This window comes from Dendrobates tinctorius, unplaced genomic scaffold, assembly GCF_039654945.1.
Source record: "Dendrobates tinctorius isolate UK_male_01 unplaced genomic scaffold, ASM3965494v1 ptg000057l, whole genome shotgun sequence".
In the NCBI taxonomy this organism is placed as follows: domain Eukaryota; kingdom Metazoa; phylum Chordata; class Amphibia; order Anura; family Dendrobatidae; genus Dendrobates; species Dendrobates tinctorius.
The window spans coordinates 22079025-22103830 of NW_027361725.1; the positions used below are offsets into that span (position 1 = coordinate 22079025).

At 46.2% G+C, this 24806-nt stretch overlaps 1 long non-coding RNA gene across 1 annotated transcript in view; it reads right to left on the reverse strand.

Moving 5' to 3' along the window:
* LOC141092039 (uncharacterized) overlaps positions 1-24806 on the reverse strand; it is an 83620-nt gene that overhangs the window by 57052 nt on the left and 1762 nt on the right. Inside the window, exon 2 of the long non-coding RNA XR_012232667.1 lies at positions 20878-20958. This is a non-coding gene — a long non-coding RNA (uncharacterized lncRNA). The remainder of the gene's footprint in view (positions 1-20877; positions 20959-24806) is intronic.

The window sequence follows — 24806 nt, forward strand, 5'->3', positions numbered from 1 at the left end:
CGCTCCGCTGCTAGCTCTATGTCTCGTTTCCTGGCTAGTCCCAAGGCTCTTCCTTGGCCCAGCTCTGGGCTTCGGCCTACGATCCGCTGCTAGCTCTGTTCTCTCTCTGACCTGAGTTGTATTCTGCCTTGCTGTGTTGTGCCTCCTGGCACCCTCTTCTTTCCTGTACTCTCTCTAACCCCGCTCTGTGCTTCAGTCTAGGTTCCGCTCCTTGCTTTGTCTTTTCCTTGCCCTGTCTGGTTTTCCCTTCCCCCTGTCTTGTTGTCTCAGTACCGACCGGTTGGTCATTTCATACAGGACAGGCATACGTGACAGATTGTCCCTTGTCCGCCTCCTGTGCCTTAGTAGTGCCGCGTGCTTGTGTCTCAGCCGTGTGCACTGGCCAGTGAGGCGTGTCTCCTGCCTCAAACCCTGGCGTGGCTCCTAGCACGCACCCTGCCTCGAACCCTGGTGTGGCTCCTAGCACGCACCCTGCCTCGAACCCTGGCGTGGCTCCTAGCACGCACCCTGCCTCGAACCCTGGTGTGGCTCCTAGCACGCACCCTGCCTCGAACCCTGGTGTGGCTCCTAGCACGCACCCTGCCTCGAACCCTGGTGTGGCTCCTAGAACGCACCCTGCCTCGAACCCTGGCGTGGCTCCTAGCACGCACCCTGCCTCGAACCCTGGTGTGGCTCCTAGCATGCACCCTGCCTCAAACCCTGGTGTGGCTCCTAGCATGCACCCTGCCTCGAATCCTAGCGTGGCTCCTAGAATGCATCCTGCCTTGAACCCTGGCTTGCCTACCGGATTCCCGAAACCTTCAGACCGCTGCCAGAGGTCCGGAACCAGATGACTGCGGTCTGATGTCCGGAGCTGATTTCCGCAGCCTGATGCCTGGATCCTGTCGGTTTGCCAGTAGTCCGTAGTCCAATGCCATGGCACCCTGCCTTGGACCGTGGCGTGTCTTCTAGCATGCACCCTGCTTGGACCCTGGCATGTCTTCTTGCACGCACCTTGTCTTGGACTCTAGCGTGTCCTAGCACGCATCCCTCCTAGGAACTCTGGTGTGACCCTGCCCTGGACCCTGGTTTGTTTTTCGAGCACGTGTTATTTCTGGAACATTTGGCGTGCCCTTGCACGCACCTTGCCGTGTGTCACTGTTTTTGCCCTGCACCTGATTCTCTGTTAATGCCTGGTATCTGATTAAAGTGTGTAACCACGTTTGCTGAAGAAACCCTGTGGCTTCGCTTATGTTTCATACCCTGTTCGTCCTGTTGCTAGGCACTCAATAGAGTCTCCCCGAGTAGGCCGTCTGGTCCAGCTGCCATGGTGGCTCACCCCCTTGGTCTTGCCCCTGACACTCCCTGTACAGGGGGTGGATTCTCACTAGGTCAGCTCGCCCTAGGTGGGTGGGTGCCACGGCCCAGAGGGTCCACTCAAAAAATCGGCTCAGCAAAAGCTGAGTCCGTCACACCAAGGAGATGACTGTGGTTTATTAAACAGTTTAAGGTGATGATTGGGCTTCACCAGAAAAGCCAAAGAGATTAATGGGCCTCACCAGACAGACCAGGATGATGGCAAGGTCTCAATAAACAGACCAAAGTGATGACTGTGCCTCACTAACCAAACCAAAGTGATGCATGGGCCTTTTAAGATAGATAAGGGCAATTCCTGGACCTAACCAAACTGATCAAGGTGATGACTAGACCTCAGCAAACAAAGCAAGGTGATGCTTGGGTTTCATCATAAAGTCCAAGAAGATCCATGGTTAAAAAAATAAACACAAGTCACTGTTTAATAAAACCATCTTTATTTTGGATACTATTTCTCAGTTCAGGGAGCTAGTTACTGAATGTATGTGTTGTTGTTGACATTGCTCAGTTCTGGGTTTGGTATGTATCACTTTTGTAAGTTTTAGGCCGGTGTCAGACAACAGTATGAAAAATCAACTGTCATGGAGTGACTGGCCCAGTGTGACACAAACCAACAATTGGTCGGTCACCAAACAATACAGGAACACAACGCCGATGGAATAAGGGAGAAGGAGAGCCTGACAATATGGAATCAGGGACGATCACCTCCTTGAGCTCCAACCTGAGCCTGTCCCTGATCTCACCTAACCCCCTATGCAGGTCCTTCCCCCTGCCGACATCAGTATGCCTCGACCCTAAACGGTCACCTTAAACTGCCCTTGGTAGCTCACTGGCCGGCATAGGACGCTAGCCTAGCCACTACTGATAAGAAACACAGGGGGAGGGGAACAGACACAGAAGGGACGAGGTAGCAATAATACAGCACTTAGCTTATATGCATCGCTGCAAACCTCCACACCGCAGATATCATTAGCAACAGGACTCTTAACACCAAACATGGTAGACACCGGAGAGCTACTCCTGCTAGGTTGGTCTCCAGAAAGGACCTGTATCACCAACAGTCAGTTGATGCATGAGGTGACCTTTTAAAGGATGTGAGAGTGGTCACCAAACATCAGCAAACCCAGCAGCAATGCAATTACACCAGCATGCCAGCGGGGTGAAAAAACTGACATTAACCCCCGATGGCCTGAAATGAAAAAGTTTCAAACTGAGAGGAACCAGAGTTGCCACAAATCCAAACATGGATCGTGACATGGGTTTCATTCAGAAAATTTAGACGATTTTCATCTGTATTGTCATCCATGTGTCAGGTTTTTTTTTATATCCGTGTGACATTTGTATCACATCCATTTTTATACATCACCAGTTTATAATGTACACCATCAAATGCAATTTTTTAACTTCACAATTGCAATGTGTTTGTAAGCATCGTATGCTTCACGGGTGATTTGTATGAGATCCATTTTGTTATGTGCACTCATAGACTTGAATAGGCGAGTTTCATCCAAAAAATGAAAGAGACTAGTGCTACAATTTTTTCTTGCCAGTCCTTGTGAACAAACTATCATCTGAATAGCCTTATTGATTTGAGTGTGGGATCAGATTTTTACTAGGACAACACATGTCTGAACAAGACCTAAAACTAATATAAAACTACATCCACTTGTATCGGTTTAGTCAGCATCAGTCTGCGGAATCTAAAAAAAAAATTATATTTAAGTCTTTAAAAAGGATCCAGATGCTAGAATCTGATTAACACAGTTTTTTTTTTTGCTTCCTACTAAAGGATAGAAGGTAAAATGCCCTCAAAAAATCATTTTGTGTATTAGTTTATATCAGCGACAAGGAAAAAAATGCTTTTGAGTAAAAAATCCGATCGATAAAAAATAAAATTAAAATGAAGAAACTAACTATGTATTATTTCTTCCCCCTGAAACTAATGGAATATAAGAAGTTTTAAAGCAGACTGACAATTGGATAACCTATTTGGATTTGATGTGAAAACAACATCCCACCCGACTCACCAACGTGCGGTGGTTAATGTAGCCTAAAGCGCAATACATATAGGAACAACCAGTTAGTGAAGAATAAGCTAAATTTATAGTAATCAATGGTAATTATAGCAACATTTCCAGTAAACATGCAAAATGATTCCCATACCCCACTGTTACATTCACACCGGACTTGCTATCTGTGTATAGGAGGATGATTTAAAACCACATAGTCTCAGTTAGGCGTTTTGCGCTGAACTTAGGTCACGGATGGTGATTGGATAATGGTATTTGATTGTACTGTAAGTCAGAGAAGAGAACCGTGGCATTGTCACCAAGGATCTCCCAGGGAATGTGAATACATTCTAATGAACCATAAAACTATAGAAATGTTATGGATTGCTATACTGTAGCTTCAATCAATGAGCATCTCCTGCTGTGATTATTGGTGGACTGATGGGCATCCCGACTCGAATTCACAACCCCGAGGATCAGAAGGGAAATAAAGGAACATCAGTGTCAGGGACCATTCATCTTTACTTCCATTGTGGAGGAAAATGCTATATAATGTATTCAATTGCAACACCACTATTCTCTAATAACATTTTGACCCCCATGAATTGAGGCCATCCAGTGATTGGAGTTGAGTTCCAAGGATGCCAGGTGAATTATGGATAAGATCTTGAGTGCAATCAGCGCTGATACTGTTATCCTGTATTATTTCATTTTTTTGTTTTTTTTAAGTGCAAATGGCAGTATGATGTGGGGTGGTATTTGAGGGGTTAAATAGGCAACATTTTACTCTTGTTTTATTTAGTGTTTGCTAATAAGGGAAAAGAACAATGAATATTTCAAACAATGCAATGCAGATAGAATATACTATCTACGCCGACATTCTTATACATAGGGAGAGGGATATTGACCCGGTGACTTAACAACTTGCCTAGGGTTCTGTGATATTAGCATTCCTGCGCTTTCCTCCTACATAACGCAGCTTCAGCTCATGGAGCCAATGGGAAAGCCACTTTCTTCTTCACATTACTATCATTTTAGTTAATTAATTGAGCCCCTGGAAGAGTCTCAGTGTAAATATCATTTTAGCAGTTTAATAACAGCGCTGACTCACTTTGGACTCCCTCTGATGCCTCGCACTGCGGATTTCTCGTTGGCAAGTACGCCACCTACTGGTCCAATGCTCACAACGCAGGAGATATTGATTTTAGGAGTATGAGACAAAAGGATCGACTTCATTGTTGGTCATTGATATTCAAGAGATTTCTTTCTCCCTGGTGAAATATTGAGAATTCCAAGATGTGATTGTGATACAACAGAAGGATTCACCGAATATAGAAACAATACCATCAACTGCTAATTAGGATTTTTTTTTATTATTTAGCTTATCATAAGGTTTATCCTTTTCCATCACGTTATTTTTATACATTAAGAATCTGTAAAATAAAAAGGAACTATATTAAGAATATTGTATATTTCACTAATGACAGAGATCATATCATCTTTCCTGTCTACCTATTTCATGCTACACTGATAGAAATAATGATCTGAAATTATAGGGATTTTCACAATGGAACATAACCGTCATTCAGTGACTAAGATTTCACCAAGCTTGCCAAGGCACAATTGGGAGGATTTGTCAAGTTGCAGTGAAAACAAAAAGTTTTGATTTTTCTTTTTTGTCGTTTTATGCTTTTTCTCATAAAGTGATCAGAAAAGTGGGAAAAAGTTTAGGAGAGGATATTCATGGGCTGAATAATTTGATATAATTTATACCAAAAACTTGCATAAATTCTAGAACAAATTTACAACAGACAAAGATGAGCCAAATTTTGCTAGGCATTAGAGATGACCGACTTTGCCTTTTTCCGGGTCGAGTCGGGTTTCATGAAATCCGACTTTCACAAAAGTCCGGTCGAACGAAATCGGCCGATTATCGTGAAAAGTCGAAGGCCAACTGAAACACGAAACCCAATGCAAGTCAATGGGGAAGAAAAGTCGGCAGTGAGTGGAGGACAGGAAACACACCTAGAGTTCCCATTTTAATGCCAAAAACATCAATTCTTATTCCTTAAGCTTGTCAACCTTAATTTACTTTATAATAATAGTTAGGCATTGAAAACTGGGGGTTATTTGGCTAAAGTTGGGGGGGGTAGGGCTGGCTCCAGATTTTCGTGGGCCCAGGGCCAAAGAGTGTCAAAGGGCTCCTATAACACATGCCACAATTCATGATCCTCTGATACGGCAGAGAAAGAGCGGTATAGTACAATGAAAAATACTTTACTTCTTACATCACATGACTGATATCCATTTTAAATTCTCCAATAGCTCCAAAAACGGACAGTATATTACTCGATACAGTTATTATGGCCACCGCACAGTGCGCTATACAGAGTCATGAGGCCCATATATTTCTCCATACAGAATCATTGGTCCCATATAATGTTTGAAAAGTATATGATGAGCTCCACATAATGCTACAGTATATGTTGGTCCCCATGGATGAAGCTCCACTGTCTTATGGGCCCAAATAATGCTCCATATATAATGGGCCCCATTTCTAATGCTCCAGTGTATAATGGGCCTTCTAAATGCTGCTCCAGTGTCTGATGTCCACCTTTGGAATACTCCAGTGTATGGTGGGCCCCATATATCATTCTCCAGAGTACAGTGCTCCCCAAAAATTTCTCCCAACCTTTAAAACAATTAAATAAGTCTCCTCGCTAGGGAATCCCTGTACTAGTCTGGACTCCTCGTTGTCCCTTCCATCTCTCTGCACTTGGACTGTTTAGGCAGAGGGTGTACAGACATGATGTCATCGCGCTCTCTGACCAGAATGTCACTGTCAGGAAACGCGGAAGACGTAACGGCGTTGGAGCAGGGAGAGGTAAGTATTTCAACTTTGCAAGTGCTGTGATCCTGAGCAAGCAGGGGGGTCCACTCGTTGGCAACAGCACTGACACAGGGCCCCTCATAGTACAGCGGTGTGTCTGACGGCGGGTGGAGGGCCCTCCCACCGGCAGAGACACTTTTGCGTACTATGAGGGGCCATGTGCCAGTGCCGTCGCCCATGAGTATGCCCCCCCACCTGCTCAAGGAACCTGCACTTTCATCTGCATCTTCCTCTTTGTCACCTTGTAAGGTGGTATAGTATGCGGGAAGGGGAACCTGAGTTTCCTCTGGGTCAGATTCTGGCTGTGTAGAGTGCGAGGGGAATGTAGTGGTCTGGGTCAATGTACCAGCAGAATCATCTAGCAGTGGCTGGGCATCAGTGCACTTGTGGCGCCCCCAGGAGTACGGTCGCCACAGTGGCATTACCTTCCTCCTAGGGAGTGTGATGCATGCTTGGGAGCAACGAAGGATCTCTCTAGCAGTTAAACCAACACACAACACAGTTCGCACTCCAGGCCAGCAGGGAGAGTTCTGAACATGACTGCTGAGGAGCTGCTTCCTGTGGTCGGGAGGAGGGAAGTTAGGGCAGTCTGTGAAGGGAAGGGGATGTGTGTGGATGTGAGAAGGGGAGCTGGAGGATGAGCAGAGTTAAGGCTCACTCCTAGCTGGAGCGCATGGTCCGGATTCTGGTCTCTGAGTTTGTAGGGACACTGACGGTCCTGCAGCAGAAACCGGAGGAAGTAGCAGCCGTAAATGCTCTGTTCCCAACTAAGGCTCGGAGGCCCCAGCAGTGACTTGTGTGAGCCAGATGGAAAAGGCTACGGCTTCCTGCCATACGAGAAGTTTCAAAAGAGAGTCAACAGGGGGAACTTCAGTGAACTCAGTACTGCGAGTACCTCAGATAAGCGCTAGAACAGAGGTCACACTACCTATCTGCAGAGAGTGACAATTCCTAATTTGCTTCCAGGCTGACCAATTCCTTCTCCATCTGTACTCTGGGTCCTGTACGGCACTTACCAAGTACAGATAAAGGAACTGCACGACTGTGTCTGTCATCTTTCTCCTGCGCCTGGCGCACGGCTCTCCTACATCCTGCACTGCACCTTCTACCAACTCTTTCATCTGCCCTGCGACTACGGCCCTATCTCTGCAGGGCTTCTACATCTTAGCTGCACCACAACATCTGTCCCAGAGAAGCGACACTGCAGCGCTGGTCAATCTGATCAGAAACCACAGGTGACGTCACGTATCATTCACCTATAAACATTATTCACCCCTTTGCATGGACGCCCAGGTCACCACCACCGCGACACATCCCTCTGAGACACCGGCCCGGTACCGATTAATCCCACTGCCCTGGCTGGCCACCCACACTCCATGTCAGATTCATCTTGGACTGGGGAATTCACGATTTGACTTGATAACCCAGGCATGGTATGTGTGAAAGAGCTACATGGACTAATGTGAAGTGTGGCCTGTTGCATCATTCACTTTTGGTGGGGGTGAAGGACACAAGGAAAGGGGTTCTTACTGACCAAGAGCCAGCACTTGATGACTCAGTGCTTGCATTTTTGAAACTTCAGAAGAGGAGGGCAAATTTGCTGGAGTCTGTTTCTGTAAGCCAAAACCAGTTCCTGATGCTTCGGCTTTAAAAAGCGGCTAACCTACTCCCAGAAAAGGTAGCCTTCCAGACGTTCCGGAGCCAGACCATGATGCAGGCTCAACACCTCCTGCCTTAGCTGCTATTGTGCCTTTGCCACTACCAGCAGTACACCCAGTAAGTGCAGGTCCATCGGAATTCCGGAATTAGGCCTAATCGGCATTCCAGAAAGAATGTGAAAAAATTAAGTGTACAAACCACAGGTGCTGTAGCTTGCTTAACAGCTGGGCTCCTCTGCTGAGTAGCACACAGTTCTTACATAAACAGGCGGCATAGCTTGGTTCATGGGTGGGCAACTCTGCTGAGTAGCTGACAGTGCTTACATAGACAGGCGGCATAGCTAGGTTCACGGGTGGGCTCCTCTGCTGAGCAGTAGACACAGGTACTAGGCCCAAAGTATTCACTGGGCTAAATGGAGTTAAAAAATGGTTCTTACATAAACAGGCAGCACAGCTTGGTTCACGGTTGGGCTCCTCTGCTGAGTAGCAGACACAGTTACCAGGCCCAAAGTATTAACTGGGCTAAATTCAGTCAAAAACTGGTTCTTTCATAAACAGGTGGCATAGCTAGGTTCACAGGTGGGCTCCTCTTCTGAGTAGCAGACAGTGCTACAAGGCCCAAAAGGATTTTCTGGACAAGATGCAGTAAAAAATTATTAGAAACACACACGGTGTAGCTCCTTGACAGGTGCACTACACCGCTGGCTACCAGACACCACTACTATGCCATGAAACTGTCTATTAACATTGAAAACCATTATTAATGTGAAAATAAAGTTACGCTTTTGGTGAACGAACAGTTCTCGAACAGCCGAATTTTAAGCAAAGTGTTCGAGTTCGACGAACGGCTCCAACACCGCCCAAAACAGCTCGAATTTGAACTTGGCGGACAGATCAACTAAAACACCGCTCATCTCTAATCAGGAGGCAGACTCAGACGGTCTCAGGCCCAGTATGGATTCGACAAGATTGTATAAAGTTGAGAAAGGGTACAGTATCACCGGATAACAGGTATATATGTAGCATAGTTTACACATTAAAAATCTATGTCTATATATCAGGAGGCAGACTCAGACAGTCTCAGGCTCAGTATGGATTCGACAAGATTGTAGAAAGTTGAGAAAGGGTACAGTGTCATCGGATAACAGGTATATATGTAGCATAGTTTACACATTAAAAATCTATGTCTATATATATGGAGGCAGACTCAGATGGTCTCACGCCCAGTATGGATTCGACAAGATTGTAGAAAGTTGAGAAAGGGTACAGTATCACCGGATAACAGGTATATATGTAGCATAGTTTACACATTAAAAATCTATGTGTATATATCAGGAGGCACACTCAGACGGTCTCAGGCCCAGTATGGATTTGACAAGATTGTAGAAAGTTTGACAAAGGGTACAGTATCACTGGATACCAGGTATATATAGCATAGTTTAAACACTAAAAATCTCAGTGTAAATTTCTGGAGTCTGACAAAGACACTCACAGCCTCAGTATGGATTAGGCAAGAATTTAAAAAGTAGAAAAAGGGTAATGTATTCGAAGTGTACACCAGTATACACTGTTCATACAATCTTCATATATATTTCAGTCTCAGTAAGACAGTCCAGACTCTCCGCAAGAGGAAACAAGATGGATACAAGTACAGAAGGAAAGTCGAGTGATTGCAGAAATTTTGGAATTACTAATCACGGGAAAAACTCCCTGGAGAATTCTCAGAGGCGATGCTGACCCTCAATTACTTTGTCTGTGGAGACAGCGAAAACAGTTCTTGTGAAGAAAGGTTTGCTGTATCGCAGTACCGGGGATCCCATCACCGTTACTCACCTCCATCAAATTGTGATCACAGGGAGAGATATAGACATTGTCCTCACTGCCTATCATGATCTGTCAGGTAACTTTGGAGTGCAAAAGACAGAGGCCACAGGCTGTAGGCGATTCTATTGGATTGGCATGAGAGGACTCATTTAAAAATGTGTGCAGGAATGTCACACGTCTGTGAGTCGGAAAACCGTGAAAGCTGATGATAAACCACCACTGCATCTCATTGTGAGTCGACGTCCATAACAAATGGAAGCCATTGATCATCTGAAGAAAGAGCCCAGCAGGATAGGGCATAGCTACGTCTTAACCATCATCTATCAATTCACCAAATTTGTATTGGCAGTCCCAGTGAAGGATTTAACAGCTCAGGCTACACAGCGGTGGAGCAGGAAGAGGTAAGTATTGCAAGTGCTGGGGCCCTGAGCAAGCAGGGGGGGCCCTCTCGTGGGTGGCGGTACTGGCACAGGGCCCCTCATAGTACACCGGTGTGTCTGACGGCAGGTGTGCACCCCCACGGTCAGAGACACTTGATTGTACTATGAGGGACCCTGTGCCAGTGCCGTCGCCCAAGAGCGGGCCCACCCTCCTGTCCATGACAACGGCACTCGCAAGGGTGCGTGCGCCAGGTGGTGACCCCAGCCCTGGAGGGGAGGCAGCCCAGTTAGGGAGGTTGAAAAAATGACATGTTGATGTTGGACATTCAGCAGCTGAAAATGGAGGAATTGGAAAAGTCCGAGGAAGAGTAGGACAAAAGCGAGCCATTTTTCTGGCAACCTACGTGTCAGCAGGGGAAGGTGGGACAAAATCCTTTGAAACCCATGCATGGTTCATCTTAATGAAGGTTAGATTTTGGGTCGACAGACGGGTCCTTTTTTCTGTCAGGATTGATCCAGCAGCACTGAAGACTCTTTCGAATAGAACACTAGCAGCAGGGCAAGCGAGCTCCTGTAAGGCATATCGTGCCAATTCAGGCCAGGTATCCAGTTTACAGGCCCAATAGTCAAAGAGGAATGATCTGTGAGGGAGAACATCGATATGGGAGGAGAAGTAGTTTGTAACCATAGTTGACAACTGCTGTCCCCTGTCACTTTCAATCGATGCAGTATTACCAGTCGTGTGAGCGGTACTTGAAAAATCAGTCCACAACATTGTCATGAAACCCCTGTGTCCAATGCCACTTCGGCTGTGTGCACCACGAACACCTCTTCCATGTTGCCCCCTACGGCTTGTGGGAGAACCATCACCGCCGCTGTTTGCTGGGAATGCCTCAAACAAACGGTTTACCAGAGTTGCTTGTTTGTTAGCCAATATTAGCTCTAGGTTCTCCAGTGGCATGATGTTTTGAAATTTGCCTTTATAGCATGGATCCAGGATGCTGGCCAACCAGTAGTCGTCATCATTCATCATTTTGGCAATGCGGGGGTCCCTTTTTAGAATCTGCAAGGCATAATCACACATGTGGGCCAATGATCCAGGTGTCAATGATGCACTGTGAATGCTGGGTGGAGGAGCACTTTCTGGCAAATCAACATCCCTCCAGTCACGCACAAACCCTGTACCTGACCTTGCCACGCCAACATTTTCTCTTGCCCCCTGAGAAGCATCCTCCTCCCCTAAATAACCATCCCCATCATCCTCCCCCTCCTCCTCTTCTTCCTCCACCTCGTCCAGGAGAGTTTCCTGAGCAGACAATGGCTGACTGTCATCAAGGCTTCCCTCCTCCTCTTCCTCCTCGGCTGCCGACGCCTGCTCCTTAATGTGCGTCAAAGTTTGCATGAGCAGATGCATAAGTGGGATGCTCATGCTTATGATGGTGTCGTCTGCGCTTACCAGCCGTGTGCCTTCCTCAAAACACTGAAGGACTTTACAGAGGTCTTTCAGCTTCGACCACTACACACCAGACAACTCCCTGTCTGCCCTCAAACTGCCTGCCCGTGTATCCTCCCACAAATGCATTACAGCCTGCCTCTGTTCGCACAGCCTCTGAACCATGTGCAGGGTGGAGTTCCACCTTGTTGCAACGTCGATAATTAAGTGGAGCAATCGCTGCAGCTTCTGCATACGACTGGAATGTACGGGCGACCGACGGATGTGCAAGCACAGTCTTCGCACCTTATGGAGCAGGGCTGTTAACTCCGGATAATTATTAAGGAAGCACTGCACCACCAGGTTCAAGGTGTGAGCCAGGCAAGGTATGTGTCTGAGTTTTGAAAGGGCTATGGCTGCCACAAAATTCCGGCTGTTATCACTAACTACCTTGCCTGCCTCAAGATGTAGACTGCCCAGCCATGACTCAGTTTGTCGCTGCAAGTAGTCGGCCAGTACCTCCGCGGTGTGTCTGTTGTCGCCCAAACACATCATCTTCAACACAGCCTACTGACGCTTACCACTAGCTGTTCGATAGTGGGACACCTCATGTGCAACACTGGCAGCTGCGGGTGGAGTGCTCGTGCGACTGCACTCTGTGGACGAGCTTTCACTTCTGGAGGAGGAGGAGGGTCGAACGCCTGCAGCCAACTGTTTCCTATACCGTGGGCTAGGCAGCACTGTCCCACCGCCGCTGTCCCCTGTGGACCCTGCATCCACCACATTAACCCAGTGCGCAATGATGGACACGTAATGGCCCTGGCCATGCCTACTGGGCCATGCATCTGTTGTGAAGTACACCTTTCCACTCACTGATTGCTTGAGTGCATGGACAATGCGGTCTTTCACATGCAGGTGGAGGGCTGGGATGGCTTTTCGAGAAAAGAAGTGCTGACTGGGTAGGTCATAGCGTGGTACTGCGTTGGCCATGAGCTCACGGAAAGCTTCGCTTTCAACCAACTGGTAGGGCATCATCTCTAACTAGATTAGTTTGGCAATGTGGGCGTTCAAACACTGTGTACGCGGATGAGAGGATGAGTAGTTTCTTGTCCTACTGAGAGTCTCTGGTAGGGTGAGCTGGACTTGAGAGCTGCATATGGCAGAACTAGCGGTGGACATGGCGGACTGAGAGAGGGTTGGTGATGGTGTTGGTGGTCTTGTTGATGGCCTAGATTCAGTCTTTCGCAGCAATAACATTGTGATTCCCTGACTGCTTTGGCCTCGCGACGACACCTCAACATTTGCTGCTGGTGGTGTGCTAACCGGTGGGCTTACAGTGGGGGAAGCGATGTAGCGTTGCTGACTACCTTCATTCGGAGCAGGTGCACATCTGGTACGTGAGGTTTGGTAGTCCGTCCACGCTTGCAAGTGCATGGTGGTTAAATGTCTAAGCATGCAACTGGTATTCAAATTTCTCAGATTTTTCCTTTGCCTGATCATTAGGATTTTGTTCAAAAAAGTGCCACACTGCACTCTTCCTACTATGGAAGACATTTTGAGGCCTTGCACGCTGTGCTAATTTGACCGTCTGGCCAAGCTGTCCTGCAACTCTTTGGGTTTTTGTAAACCGTTTTTGGACTGCTACAGGCCTGCCAGATAACAGCTGTTGCGATGTCGATGCCTGCTGCGGATCCTCCTCCTCCTCTTCTGAGCTATTAGCAGCAGCACCCTCTTCCCCCCAATGGATGCCAATCTGGGTCAACAACTGGGTCATCCATCACCTCCTCTTCAATTTCATGTGCACCTTCCTCTGTGTCACTGTGTAAGGTGGTATAGTATGCGGGATGGGGCACCTGAGTTTCATCAGGGTCAGATTCTGGCTCAGTACACTGCGAGGACAATGTAGTGCTCTGAGTGAATGTACCAGCAGAAAAATCTAGCAGTGGCTGTGCATCAGTGTACTCCATGTCCGATTCATCTTGGACTGGGGAATTCATGATTTGACTTGATAACCCAGGCATAGTATGTGAAAACAGCTCCATGGAGGAATCTGTAGTGTGGCCTGCCGCATCCTTCACTTTTGGTAGGGGTGAAGAACACAAGGAAAGGTGTTATTCCTGACCAGGAGCCTCCACTGACGACTCAGTGCTTTTATTTTTTGAAACTTCAGAAGAGGAGACGATAGAGCTGGAGGCTGTGTGAGCAATGTAAGCCAAAACTTGTTCCTGAAGCTCTGGCCTTAAAAGCGATTTGCCTACTCCCAGAAAAGGGAGCCTTCGAGGCCTTGTGGAGCCAGACGATGACAAAGGCTCAACACCTCCTGCCTTAGGTGCTATTGTGCTTTTGCCACTACCAGCAGATGCACCACCACCACCAACATCATCAGTACCAGCTGGCAAACCCCGCCCACTTCCACAGCCTCTTCCACCATACTTCCTCATTTTTTGAAAAATGTACCCAAAATACCACCAGCTATATGGTACTCTAAAACAAGGTACAAGGTGTATATAGTATTGGGGAGAATTGGAATCTCCCTAGAGATTTTAAGAGGCTGAACTATTATCTCAGGCCCAATTTAGATTACACCTCAATTTAACAGGCTGAAATTGGCTGGTGTATGACAAAGTACAAGGTGTATATAGTATTGTGGAGAATTTGAGTCTCCCTAGAGATTTTAGGAGGCTGAACTATTATCACAGGCCCATTATAGATTACACCTCAATTTAACAGGCTGAAATTGGCTGGTGTATGACAAAGGACAAGGTGTATATAGTATTGTGGAGAATTTGAATCTCCCTAGAGATTTTAGGAGGCTGAACTATTATCTCAGGCCCATTATAGATTACACCTCAATTTAACAGTCTGAAACTGGCTGGTGTATGACAAAGTACAAGGTGTATATAGTATTGGGGAGAATTTGAATCTCCCTAGAGATTTTAGGAGGCTGACAATGATGCTCTCAGTCCAAGTATGGCAGCAGGCAGCCTAATAAGCAGGACTGCTGCACACAAAAGTGTGGAAAAATGAACGCTTGGTAACTGTGCAGAAAAGAGGAAGAAAAGTATTTTTGCTTTTAAAAAAGCAGTTTGCACAGCAGTGTGCACACAGCAATGCAGCTATCAGGGAACCTTATAAGGCAGCCTAATAACCAACAGAGCTGATGCACAAAAAACATAGCCTCCCCTGTCACTGCACACAAACTGTTGTGTTGTACAGTGGAAATTGCTAACAGCAGAAGCAGTTTTTTTGTTCTTCTTCCCTGCCTAATGCTCTCCCTTATTCAGAATCAGCAACTGCAACCTCTCCCTAATGCTAATATCGGCAGAAGTAAGATGGCGGTCGGTGTGCACGCCCTTTTATAGCCCCTGTGACGCCACACAAAGCAAGCCAATCACTCGCATGCCCTTCTCAAAGATGGTGGTGACCGATGCCCATGTCATCGCTTTGCCCACAGTGTGCGTCCTCCATCATTGACTGAAAAAGGGCGCTGGAAGCATCATTTGAAACGCGACTTTGGCGCTTTGGTCACCGACCTCGTGGCCAACCTCACGCTATGGTCGGGTTTCATTTCATGAAACCTGACTTCAGGGAAAGTCGTCGACTTATGAATTTGACTGACCCATTTCGCTCAACTCTAGATATAAGGCATCAGACACACATGTATGACTCTGGCTAAGCACAACCTATATATCCAGACATCCACAGTTAGATGAAAACCGCAATGACCCACATGTATTAGGGCTTAATACTACCAGGACAGTTTCACCATGTCAGCCAGCTAAACCAAAACTACCTATTGAAAGTAATCCATGAAGAGAGCCACAAGGGCCTTTACCTGGATCCTAGCAGAGTGCTGTGCACATGGAGTGGGAGTCTCGTCCTTCTGACCCGATGCGCACGTTTCTCCCTGCTTCCTCGGGAAGTCTGTTGTTCTTTTTTCTTGCACCTTCTTTGTAACATGATTCATTACATTTTTATATTTTTGATTTAATAAAAGTGATTTTATTATTGAGTTATTTTTCTCTTTTTTGGGTCTTTGCTATATTGTAGCATTGAGATCTGGTTTTCTATTGTTGGTAATGTGACACTAGTCAATTTTCATGTCCATGCTTTGAGTCAGAGTGGTCAAGGAGTCCAAGGTCAGAAGCCAGGAGGGTACGTTATTAACAGAAGGAAGAGACAAAAGCGTAGTCAGGTAACGTTCCGAGGTCAGAGTACCAGGAGGGTAATGGATAAGAACTGAAGGGGGTGAAACATGCGGATGGTCAGATTGAAGTCCAAAGTCCGGCAACAGATCCATCAAACTAAACATAAGGCACAGGAGAGCAGAGCGCACAAACCTCACAAGATGAATGTATGTCTGGCAGTGGTCTGGGAGAAGCTGCTAGTTAAGTAGGCATTGCAATTACCCGAGATGGTGAACACCTGAGACAGTCGACTCCTCCCCGTCACAGATTGGCTAGTCGAGCTGTCAATCAACAAACTGACAGCTCAGCACACCCCTGTACCGGATTGGATGGCCGAGCTCTCAATAAATGCATCCCTTACACCCTGAGGGGTGGAACCGTGACATTTATGAAATGTGTTTTACACCATTTTTAATAGTTAGAATTTTTTAATATGCACAGTGTCTTGTGATTTATTATTGTTAGCACATACGTGTAGTAATAGATTACTGTTACTAATGTAATTAGAAAATTACGGTATGTACTTACATAATTATAGTAGTTTTGCCAATGTACAATACAGTATTGCCAGTTTACCGTTTCTGATAATATAAGAGTCCCCCATGATTTTTAATGTGCTGTGATACCAAAAATGGCCTGTGGACAAGAGCGGTGCAATTTTTGTTATTGTGACCAATATTAATGCACTTCAGAACAGGTAATTAATACACAGAAAAAAAAACAAAAAGTCATTTATTTACTAGTCCTTATAGCGGAATGCTTCTCAAATTTTCATAGACATAGTGGAGGAAAAGTAACACCTTTTGTTTTCCATTGGACCTCCAAGAAATTAGAGGTGATCCCTGCCTTTTGCAACTAGTGCACTGCAGACTAATGTTGGTGACAAGCTGATGATCTTTTTCTAATAAACCAGAACAAAAAGTCGTTATTAATTAAGTATTATAAGAATCTTCGGTTTTGATTGATGAAAAATGTTTACCATTTTCAGTATTACAATTTCCATAAATTCCACGGAGTTTAATAGAAAAGGTCATCCATGCAAGCACTCCATATTTCTTTTCTCTTTCCATTCACAGCTGTCTAAATTATAGGTAGCAGGAAGTGGGGTTTGTTATTGGCCCCAACAATTTACTATTTTTCATCCTGTTCAGTTAATAAATGGTTTAACGGAACTTATTAGTAGCACTTCCCTTGTGTAAGAACAGGTGGTATGGGATAGGGTAGTATAAAATATTTTGAAACATGCAAAATACGCTGCATCATTGTAGCAGTACTGGAACGACACCGCTGGGCAGGACTCAAATACGGTACAGTAGACTAGGAGGAGGCAGAAACGACACCGCCTTTACTGATAAACCGATAGACTGAGGATTATTATTAAAGAAGCCTGCTCTAAACCCTAACACAGTTGAACAGCGGTGTACACTCACAGTTCTGTAGCTTAGAAGAAAGTCTGGTAGCTGCTGCTTGGTCCTGATGTAGTGGAGCCGAGTTTGTTGTGTTGAGCTCTTCCTTCAGGTTAACCGATCTGTTTTCTTCTAAGTCTTGTTCCCACTTCAATGCTGAGGGATTACTGGTACCACAGCATTATTTTCTCTCTTAGGTTGCAGATGTTCCAGGAGAACTACCCTGATTGCACGATGTGACTCGCGATGTGATTCTTTCCTACAGACACGATCCTGGTGATCGATCCTGCAGTAACAGTGAACTATCCTGCGGTAACAGTGAATTATCTTCTCCCTAAAAAAATTTAGTTTGTTGATAGGACAGAGTTATAATCCTGCCTGTCTCTCACAGACACTAGACTCCTTCTGCACTTCCTGATCCAATCCACTTTTTGCTTCTTGTCCAAAACCAACACACAGCAAGCTGCAGGGGAGAAATAACTAGCCCAAGTGCACACAAGTCAGAAGGGAGCATTGTCTCTTAAAATCACAGTCATGAATTTAAGTCATGAAGATTCAAGCTGTGACCATTGTGGGTTTTTCTGTCATTAAACGAAGGGTACCGACAATTTTGACCACGCATGTATGAGTGCTGATCGTGGAGTGGTGCTGGACTTTTTGGGTACGAGAGTTGAAGAATTTTGTGAACTGTCAAATTTTGTGAACTGTCCACTTTTTAATGTGGAGCACTTTGTATGTGGCACAGCTTTCTATGCGGGACTTAGGATGACACCATATGTGGCACAGTTTTATGGGTACCTTCAGGCAGGCCCGGATTGGCAATATAACCAACCGGGCATTTTCCCGCTGGGCCGCTGTCACGTGGGCCGCGGGTGGCCGCTTGCCAGCTGCTGCGGCCACTGTGGCTCCTGCCGCCGGCCCTCTGCGGGCATGGCGGTGATAGTTTCCAAGTTCCTCCCGCACTGCAGGGAGATAAGTCGCCACGCCCCCCCCACACACCCCATCCTCGCCTTAGCATGAGACCCCCCTCCCCCCCGCAGCCACTCACAGCGTCGCTCTCGCTTGCCTGCTCGCTCTGTTCGCAGGACCTGTGATGAGGTCACAGGAGGGGAGGAGTCAGGGGGTCACATGATCAGGAGCCTTTGTCCAGACCCCCGATCATGTCACCCCCTGACTCCGCCCCTCCTGTGACCTCATCACAGGTCCTGTGCGCTCAGCCTTGCCTCTACAGTCTGCAAGACTCTGCTTTGCTGTTGTCATGGTGCTGGTTGAGGTAAGTATGTGTGGGGTCAGGATTTACAGTGTGGATGTAGCAGAGCTGTGTGTGTATGAGGTGTACGGAGCGGAGCCGCGTGTGTACGAGGTGTACGGAGCGGAGCCATGTGTGTACGAGGTGTACGGAGCGGAGCCGCGTGTGTACGAGGTGTACGGAGCGGAGCTGCGTGTGTACGAGGTGTACGGAGCGGAGCCGCGTGTGTGCGAGGTGTACGGAGAGGAGCCGCGTGTGTGCGAGGTGTACGGAGAGGAGCCGCGTGTGTGCGAGGTGTACGGAGAGGAGCCGCGTGTGTGCGAGGTGTACGGAGCGGAGCCGCGTGTGTGCGAGGTGTACGGAGCGGAGCCGCGTGTGTGCGAGGTGTACGGAGAGGAGCCGCGTGTGTGCGAGGTGTACGGAGAGGAGCCGCGTGTGTGCGAGGTGTACGGAGAGGAGCCGCGTGTGTGCGAGGTGTACGGAGAGGAGCCGTGTGTACGAGGTGTACGGAGCGGAGCTACACGTGTACGAGGTGGACAGAGCGGAGCCGTGTGTGTGTATGAGGTGTACGGAGCGGAGCCGTGTGTGTACGGAGTGGAGCCATATGTGTACGGGATGTACGGAGCGGAGCCAAGTGTGTACAAAGCATACAAAGCGTGCTTTTCCCACGGACACAGGAGTACATGACGGAGCCCCGAGGAGCATTTTAAAACACACACATGACGTTCCACCTGAAGTGATGTGCTGGAAGCTGACCGGAAATGAGATAATTTCTTGAGGAGATTGTGACGGAACCAGGAATGCTTCAGATCCATCACCGTGTCCTCCTCCGACAGCGCGGACAGCAGGATCGCCTTGGAATCGGGGATGCCGGCCATGTGAGCGGATCTTGATAGGTCCTGCACCGGGAGGCTCAGGTGGGCACTACAATGGGAGCCGGGCTGCTATAGTATCTTTGTAGAATCTTTCTTTATTTCTTTCTCTCTTTTTCTTTCTCTCTCTGTTCTTTTTTTCTCTCTCTGTTCTTTCTTCCCCTCTTTCTTTCTTTTTCTTTCCTCTCTTTCTCTCTGTTCTTTCTTTCTTTTCTTTACTTCTTTCTTTCTCTCTCTGTTTTTCTCTGTCTCTCTCTGTTCTTTCTTTCTTTCCCCTCTTTCTTTCTCTCTCTGTTCTTTCTCTGTCTCTCACTGTTCTTTCTTTGTCTCTCACTGTTCTTTCTTTCTTTCCCCTTTCTTTCTCTCTCTGTTCTTTCTCTGTCTCTCACTGTTCTTTCTCTCTCTCTCTGTTCTTTCTTTCCCCTCTTTCTTTCTCTCTCTGTTCTTTCTCTGTCTCTCACTGTTCTTTCTTTGTCTCTCACTGTTCTTTCTTTCTTTCCCCTTTCTTTCTCGCTCTCTTTGTTTTCTTTTTTCTCTCTCTCTCTGTTTTCTCTCTTCCTTAGTGCCAGTCAGTGTGCCCATAATGCCAGCCACTGTGCCCTCAGTACCAGTCAGTGTGATCAGCAGTGCTAAATGGGTGCGATTAGGTGTGGACATGGGTGTGACTAGTTGTGAAATGGGTGTGGCTGGGCGTGGCCAAAATTTGCAGCGGCGCGCTGCGCGCGACGCAGTCTTTGTCCATCTTTCCCTTCTTCAAAAGTTGGGGGGTATGATAGGGGCAGCTATGACCAGGGGGTCTGGTTGCCCAATAGAGAGCAGTTCTGCCAGGAATTCTGTCACCGTGCATACAAAAGGGGACAGAGATTTGGGAGGAGTACTGTACCTAAAAGCAATAAATAGGACTGAGCTGAAATACTGGGCACAGCTGTGACTACATGTTATATAGTCGTGTTAATCTCCTCTCACTTCTTGTAGCCTACAAGTGTACAAAGATATTATATAGTCACCATGTGACTAGTGGGCCTGTGTAACTTCAAATGCCAGGGCTGAATTTTAGTCCCAGTCCGGCCCTGCCTTCAGGGTAAAACTATTTGACATAATTTTACATGAGAACTTGGGGGCACTGTCTACACTACTACAATTTTTAATTGTGGCACTTTGTGAGACATTTTATTATTGTGCTGTTTATTTGAAAGTGCTTGCCATAAGGTAAGTCATCAGTTTCAGATCAGTGGGGGTCGGACACATGACACCTCCACTGCTCAACTGTTATACTGTTATAAGCTCTGGATGTAAACACATTTCACAGAGCTGCAATGCACAGATTCATTTATAATCTGTAGGGCTACTGCCAGGTACTGCAGAAAAACTCCAGATCTTCAATACCCAGTAGTAACAACTGCAAATTAAATGAAGCTGCACATCAGTAAAAAATAAACTTGGCCTCCACCAGAGGTTATAAGAGCTGACCAGTGGGGATGCCCAGTGTCGGACCATACAATTCGAATCTATGGATAGATCATCAATATCTTCTGACCGAACAAGCGCTTTAAGTCATTTTATGGGGTATTATCGATATCGCACACACTTAAAAGGGGACACTTTATAACCTAGTACCTGTATCTGTAGGATGCTCCTTACTGTGAGACACCGTGTGTAATGCCAGTTAGTGTCGGTTATCTTCCTTTAGTACAAAACCTAGAATAAAAACAAAATGAGAGAAACCTGCAGTAAGTAAATAAATAAACAGTAATAGTACATGTAAATAACATAGGGTACTTAGTTGACCCTATTTTAATCAAAAGAGCATAAAAGCCATCACACCGCGTCATGGTGCACCCAGTCAGAATGGACTCTAACTCTTGCACTTCACTAAGTGTCAACAGATGTCAAAATAGACGAGAAAGAGCAGGACCCAAAACTGACTGTTTTGCACCTGTCTGTGGAAAGCCATATAGACAAGATGCACAGCCCAAAAATGAGGGGTGTTACACCTCTCTATGTACATCGTACAAAAAGCTAAAGCAAAACCAAATGGGCCAGCACTTATGTTGGTATAAGTGCAGTAGGTAGGTGCACATTCACACTGTGGTCATTTAACAGATAAAAACAAAATGAGCAAATACCCATTGGGTTTGCTTCTTTTTCTGCAGTACAGTATTTACAGAAGTGGTAATATTGGTATTTATTGGATTTATTCACCAATTTTTTTCTACTATATGGTTACTTTCTGTTGGTATTTGATAACAGTATAAAGGTATTTTTGAGTTATGGAAAAGCAATTACAGAACTGACCTTTCTTCCCTTTGCTCATAAGTAGAGATGAGCAAATCAATCAAAATTCAAATTTTCCTGTTCTCACAGTTTTACCCAAGAAATTCTATTTGCAAAGAAAATATTCTCCAGTAATTGACTGTCCCTTATTATGCACTGAAGTTTCTCAAGACCTCACAGCATAATATATGTAAGATGTAAAAAATGAAAAAAAACAAACTCACTTTACAGCTCACCGCTCTGGCTGCTGGGCTCCTCACCATGAGCTGATCCTTGCTGCATCTTCTTATCTTCGGCTCACGCTGAGATACTCAGGTCTATTCACACTGGGCTAGAGATCCCGTTTCATTTAGCGATGCACCAGCGATCCCGACAACGATACGACCTGGTCAGGATCGCTGGTGCATCGCTAAATGATCGCTAGTGAGCTGCCAAACAGGCAGATCTCACCAGTGATGCAGCAGTGGTCGGCGGTCGATACTTACCTGTCACACGCAGTGAGGGTGACGTCTTCCGCCCACGTCCATGGAGTCTCTCGTCAGCGTCAGCAGGAAGCCGACGAAGAGAAATGGACCATCCCGTTCTTGCGCGATCAGCGATATCCAGCGGGGAGCCGGGTCGGAGGTGTCACATGTAGCGAGATCGCTACCAATATCGCTGTTGCATCACAAAATCAGTGACGCTTTTGCGATATCGCTAGCTATCTCGCTATGTGTGAAGGGGGTTTAGGACTTCCAGTTCTGATGACACCTAGCTGATTTCTGCACAAGTGCACATATGATCACAATGTCATTGCATTATGCTGTGCACAGTGACTTTGTGCATGCAGGGATTTCAGCACTCACCGATGTGATAAGGAGACATGATTATTCCAGGGTGGGTCATATTGAGGAGAGGAGGGGTCAGAGAGGTGAATAGTGAGGGGAGTATGACTATTTTTGTATTTGCTAACCATTTGTTGGTTCATTGCCGCTATCGTCCATAATTTAGCTGAATCTGCCCTGAAGCAAAGTAAAAAAAAAAATCTGCATTTTGGTAAATGAAGATTTTTTAAATATTCAAGCAGAATTCAATTACACTTGAGATATTTGATCATCTCTACTCTTGACTAGGGATGATCGGACCCATGGATATTCTCGTTCATCAGGTACCAGAACTCTACCTAAACTTGATCTCAAACCCCATAGAAGTCAATGGGGACCTTAACCCTTTCTCTCTCTGCATTTGAACTCTGAACTCTAAAACAGACTTCCAGAAGAAGTCCGTGTTCGTAATTCAACACCGGACACTAGGTGTCTAGTGTGAACCCCAAACTTTGCAGTTTGGGTTCGCTCATCTCTACTCTTGATGCACCATATCCCAAGTAGTGTGGCACTAGATAACCAGCTTTGAAAATAAATATTATTTTGTAATACTCTGTGCTTCTCACAAAATTAGAATATCAACAAAAAGTTAATTTATTTCAGTTCTTCAATACAAAAAGTGAAACTCATATATCAGATAGATGATCTCTTTCAAGTGTTTATTTCTGTTAATGTTGATGATTATGGCTTACAGCCAATGAAGACCCCAAAGTCAGTATCTCAGTAAATTAGAACACTTTATAACACCAGCTTGAAAAATGATTTTAAAATCCGAAATGTTGGCCTACTGAAATGTATGTTCAGTGAATACACTCAATGCTTAGTCGGGGTTACTTTGGCATCAATTACTGCATCAATGTCGCCTGGCATGAAGGCGTTTAGTCTGTGGCACTGCTGAGGTGTTATGGAAGCCCAGGTTGATTTTATAGCAGCCTTCAGCTCGTCTGCATTGTTAGGTCTGTTGTCTCTCATCTTCCTCTTGACCATACCCCATAGATTCTCTGGTGAGTTTGCTGTCCGATCAAGCACAGTGATACTGTGCCATGATCTGTCAAAATGCATCGGTCACTAGTCCTCTTGGGCTTTCATACGTGTCCACTACATGTTCTTTTAATGTAGCTACAATAAACGAGAAGTTTTATCTGACCACGCTGGAAAACTTCTTCTTCTGGTGTTAAGGTCAGGCGCATTTGCTGACCAGTCAAGCACAGCGATACTGTTGCTTTTCAACCTGGTATTGGTATTTTTGGCAGTGTGGACAGCTGCCAAGACCTGCTGGAGAATTACATTTTCATCTCCTTCACTGTGTCAAGCCACTCATAACCAATAGACAATACCAGAAGCATCTTACCTGGACCAAGAAGAAAAAGAACTGGACTGTTGCTCAGTGGTTCAAGGTGTTTTCAGATGAAAGTAAATTTTGCATGCAGAGTCTGGAGGAAGAGTGGAGAGGCACACAATCCAAGCTGCTTGAGGTCTAGTATGAAGTTTCCATAAACAGTGATGGTTTGGGGAACAGCCAGAACCAATAATGCAGACAAGCTGAAGGCTGCTATCAAAGCAACCTGGGCTTCCATAACACCTCAGCAGTGCCACAGACTGATCGCCTCCATGTTACACCACATTGATGCAGTAATTGATGCAAAAGGAGCCCCGACAAAGTATTGAGTGCGTTTACTAAACCATAGATTAGAATAGAACCATAGAACCAGGATTCTGCCGATCAAGTAACTGAACCTGTGTCCAGGACATAGATTCAGTTACTCTATTGCCATGCGAGCCCGCATGGCAATAGTTAAAGCCGCTAGCCAATCGGAGGCTGGCAACTGATGTCAGCGCGCATGCCACTGGCGTATGATATCATTGTCAGTCGCCGGTTAAGTGCGCGCTTTCAGGATGGGGTGAACATCGCTTTCCGCTGGAGCGCGGCAAGGTAAGGAGAAAGGTTTTTTTTTTTTAATTAGTATTGAAAGCCAGCAGGATTGGAGAAACTGGGGGCAGGATCGGAGATACTGGGGGCATTATTGGAGATACTGGGGGCATGATTGGAGATACTAAGGGCATGATTGGAGACACTGGGGGCATGATTGGAGACATTTGGGTCATGAATGGAGACACTGGGGGCAGGATTGGAGACACAGGGGGCAGGATTGGAGACACGGGGGACATGATTGGAGACACGGGGGCTGGATGAAAGACATGGGGGCATGATTGGAGACACGGAGACAGGCTTGGAGACACAGGGGCAGGATTGGAGACACTGGGGCAGGATTGGAGACACTCGGGGCATGATTGGAGATACTAAGGGCATGATTGGAGACACTGGGGGCATGATTGGAGACATTTGGGTCATGAATGGAGACACTGGGGGCAGGATTGGAGACACAGGGGGCAGGATTGGAGACACGG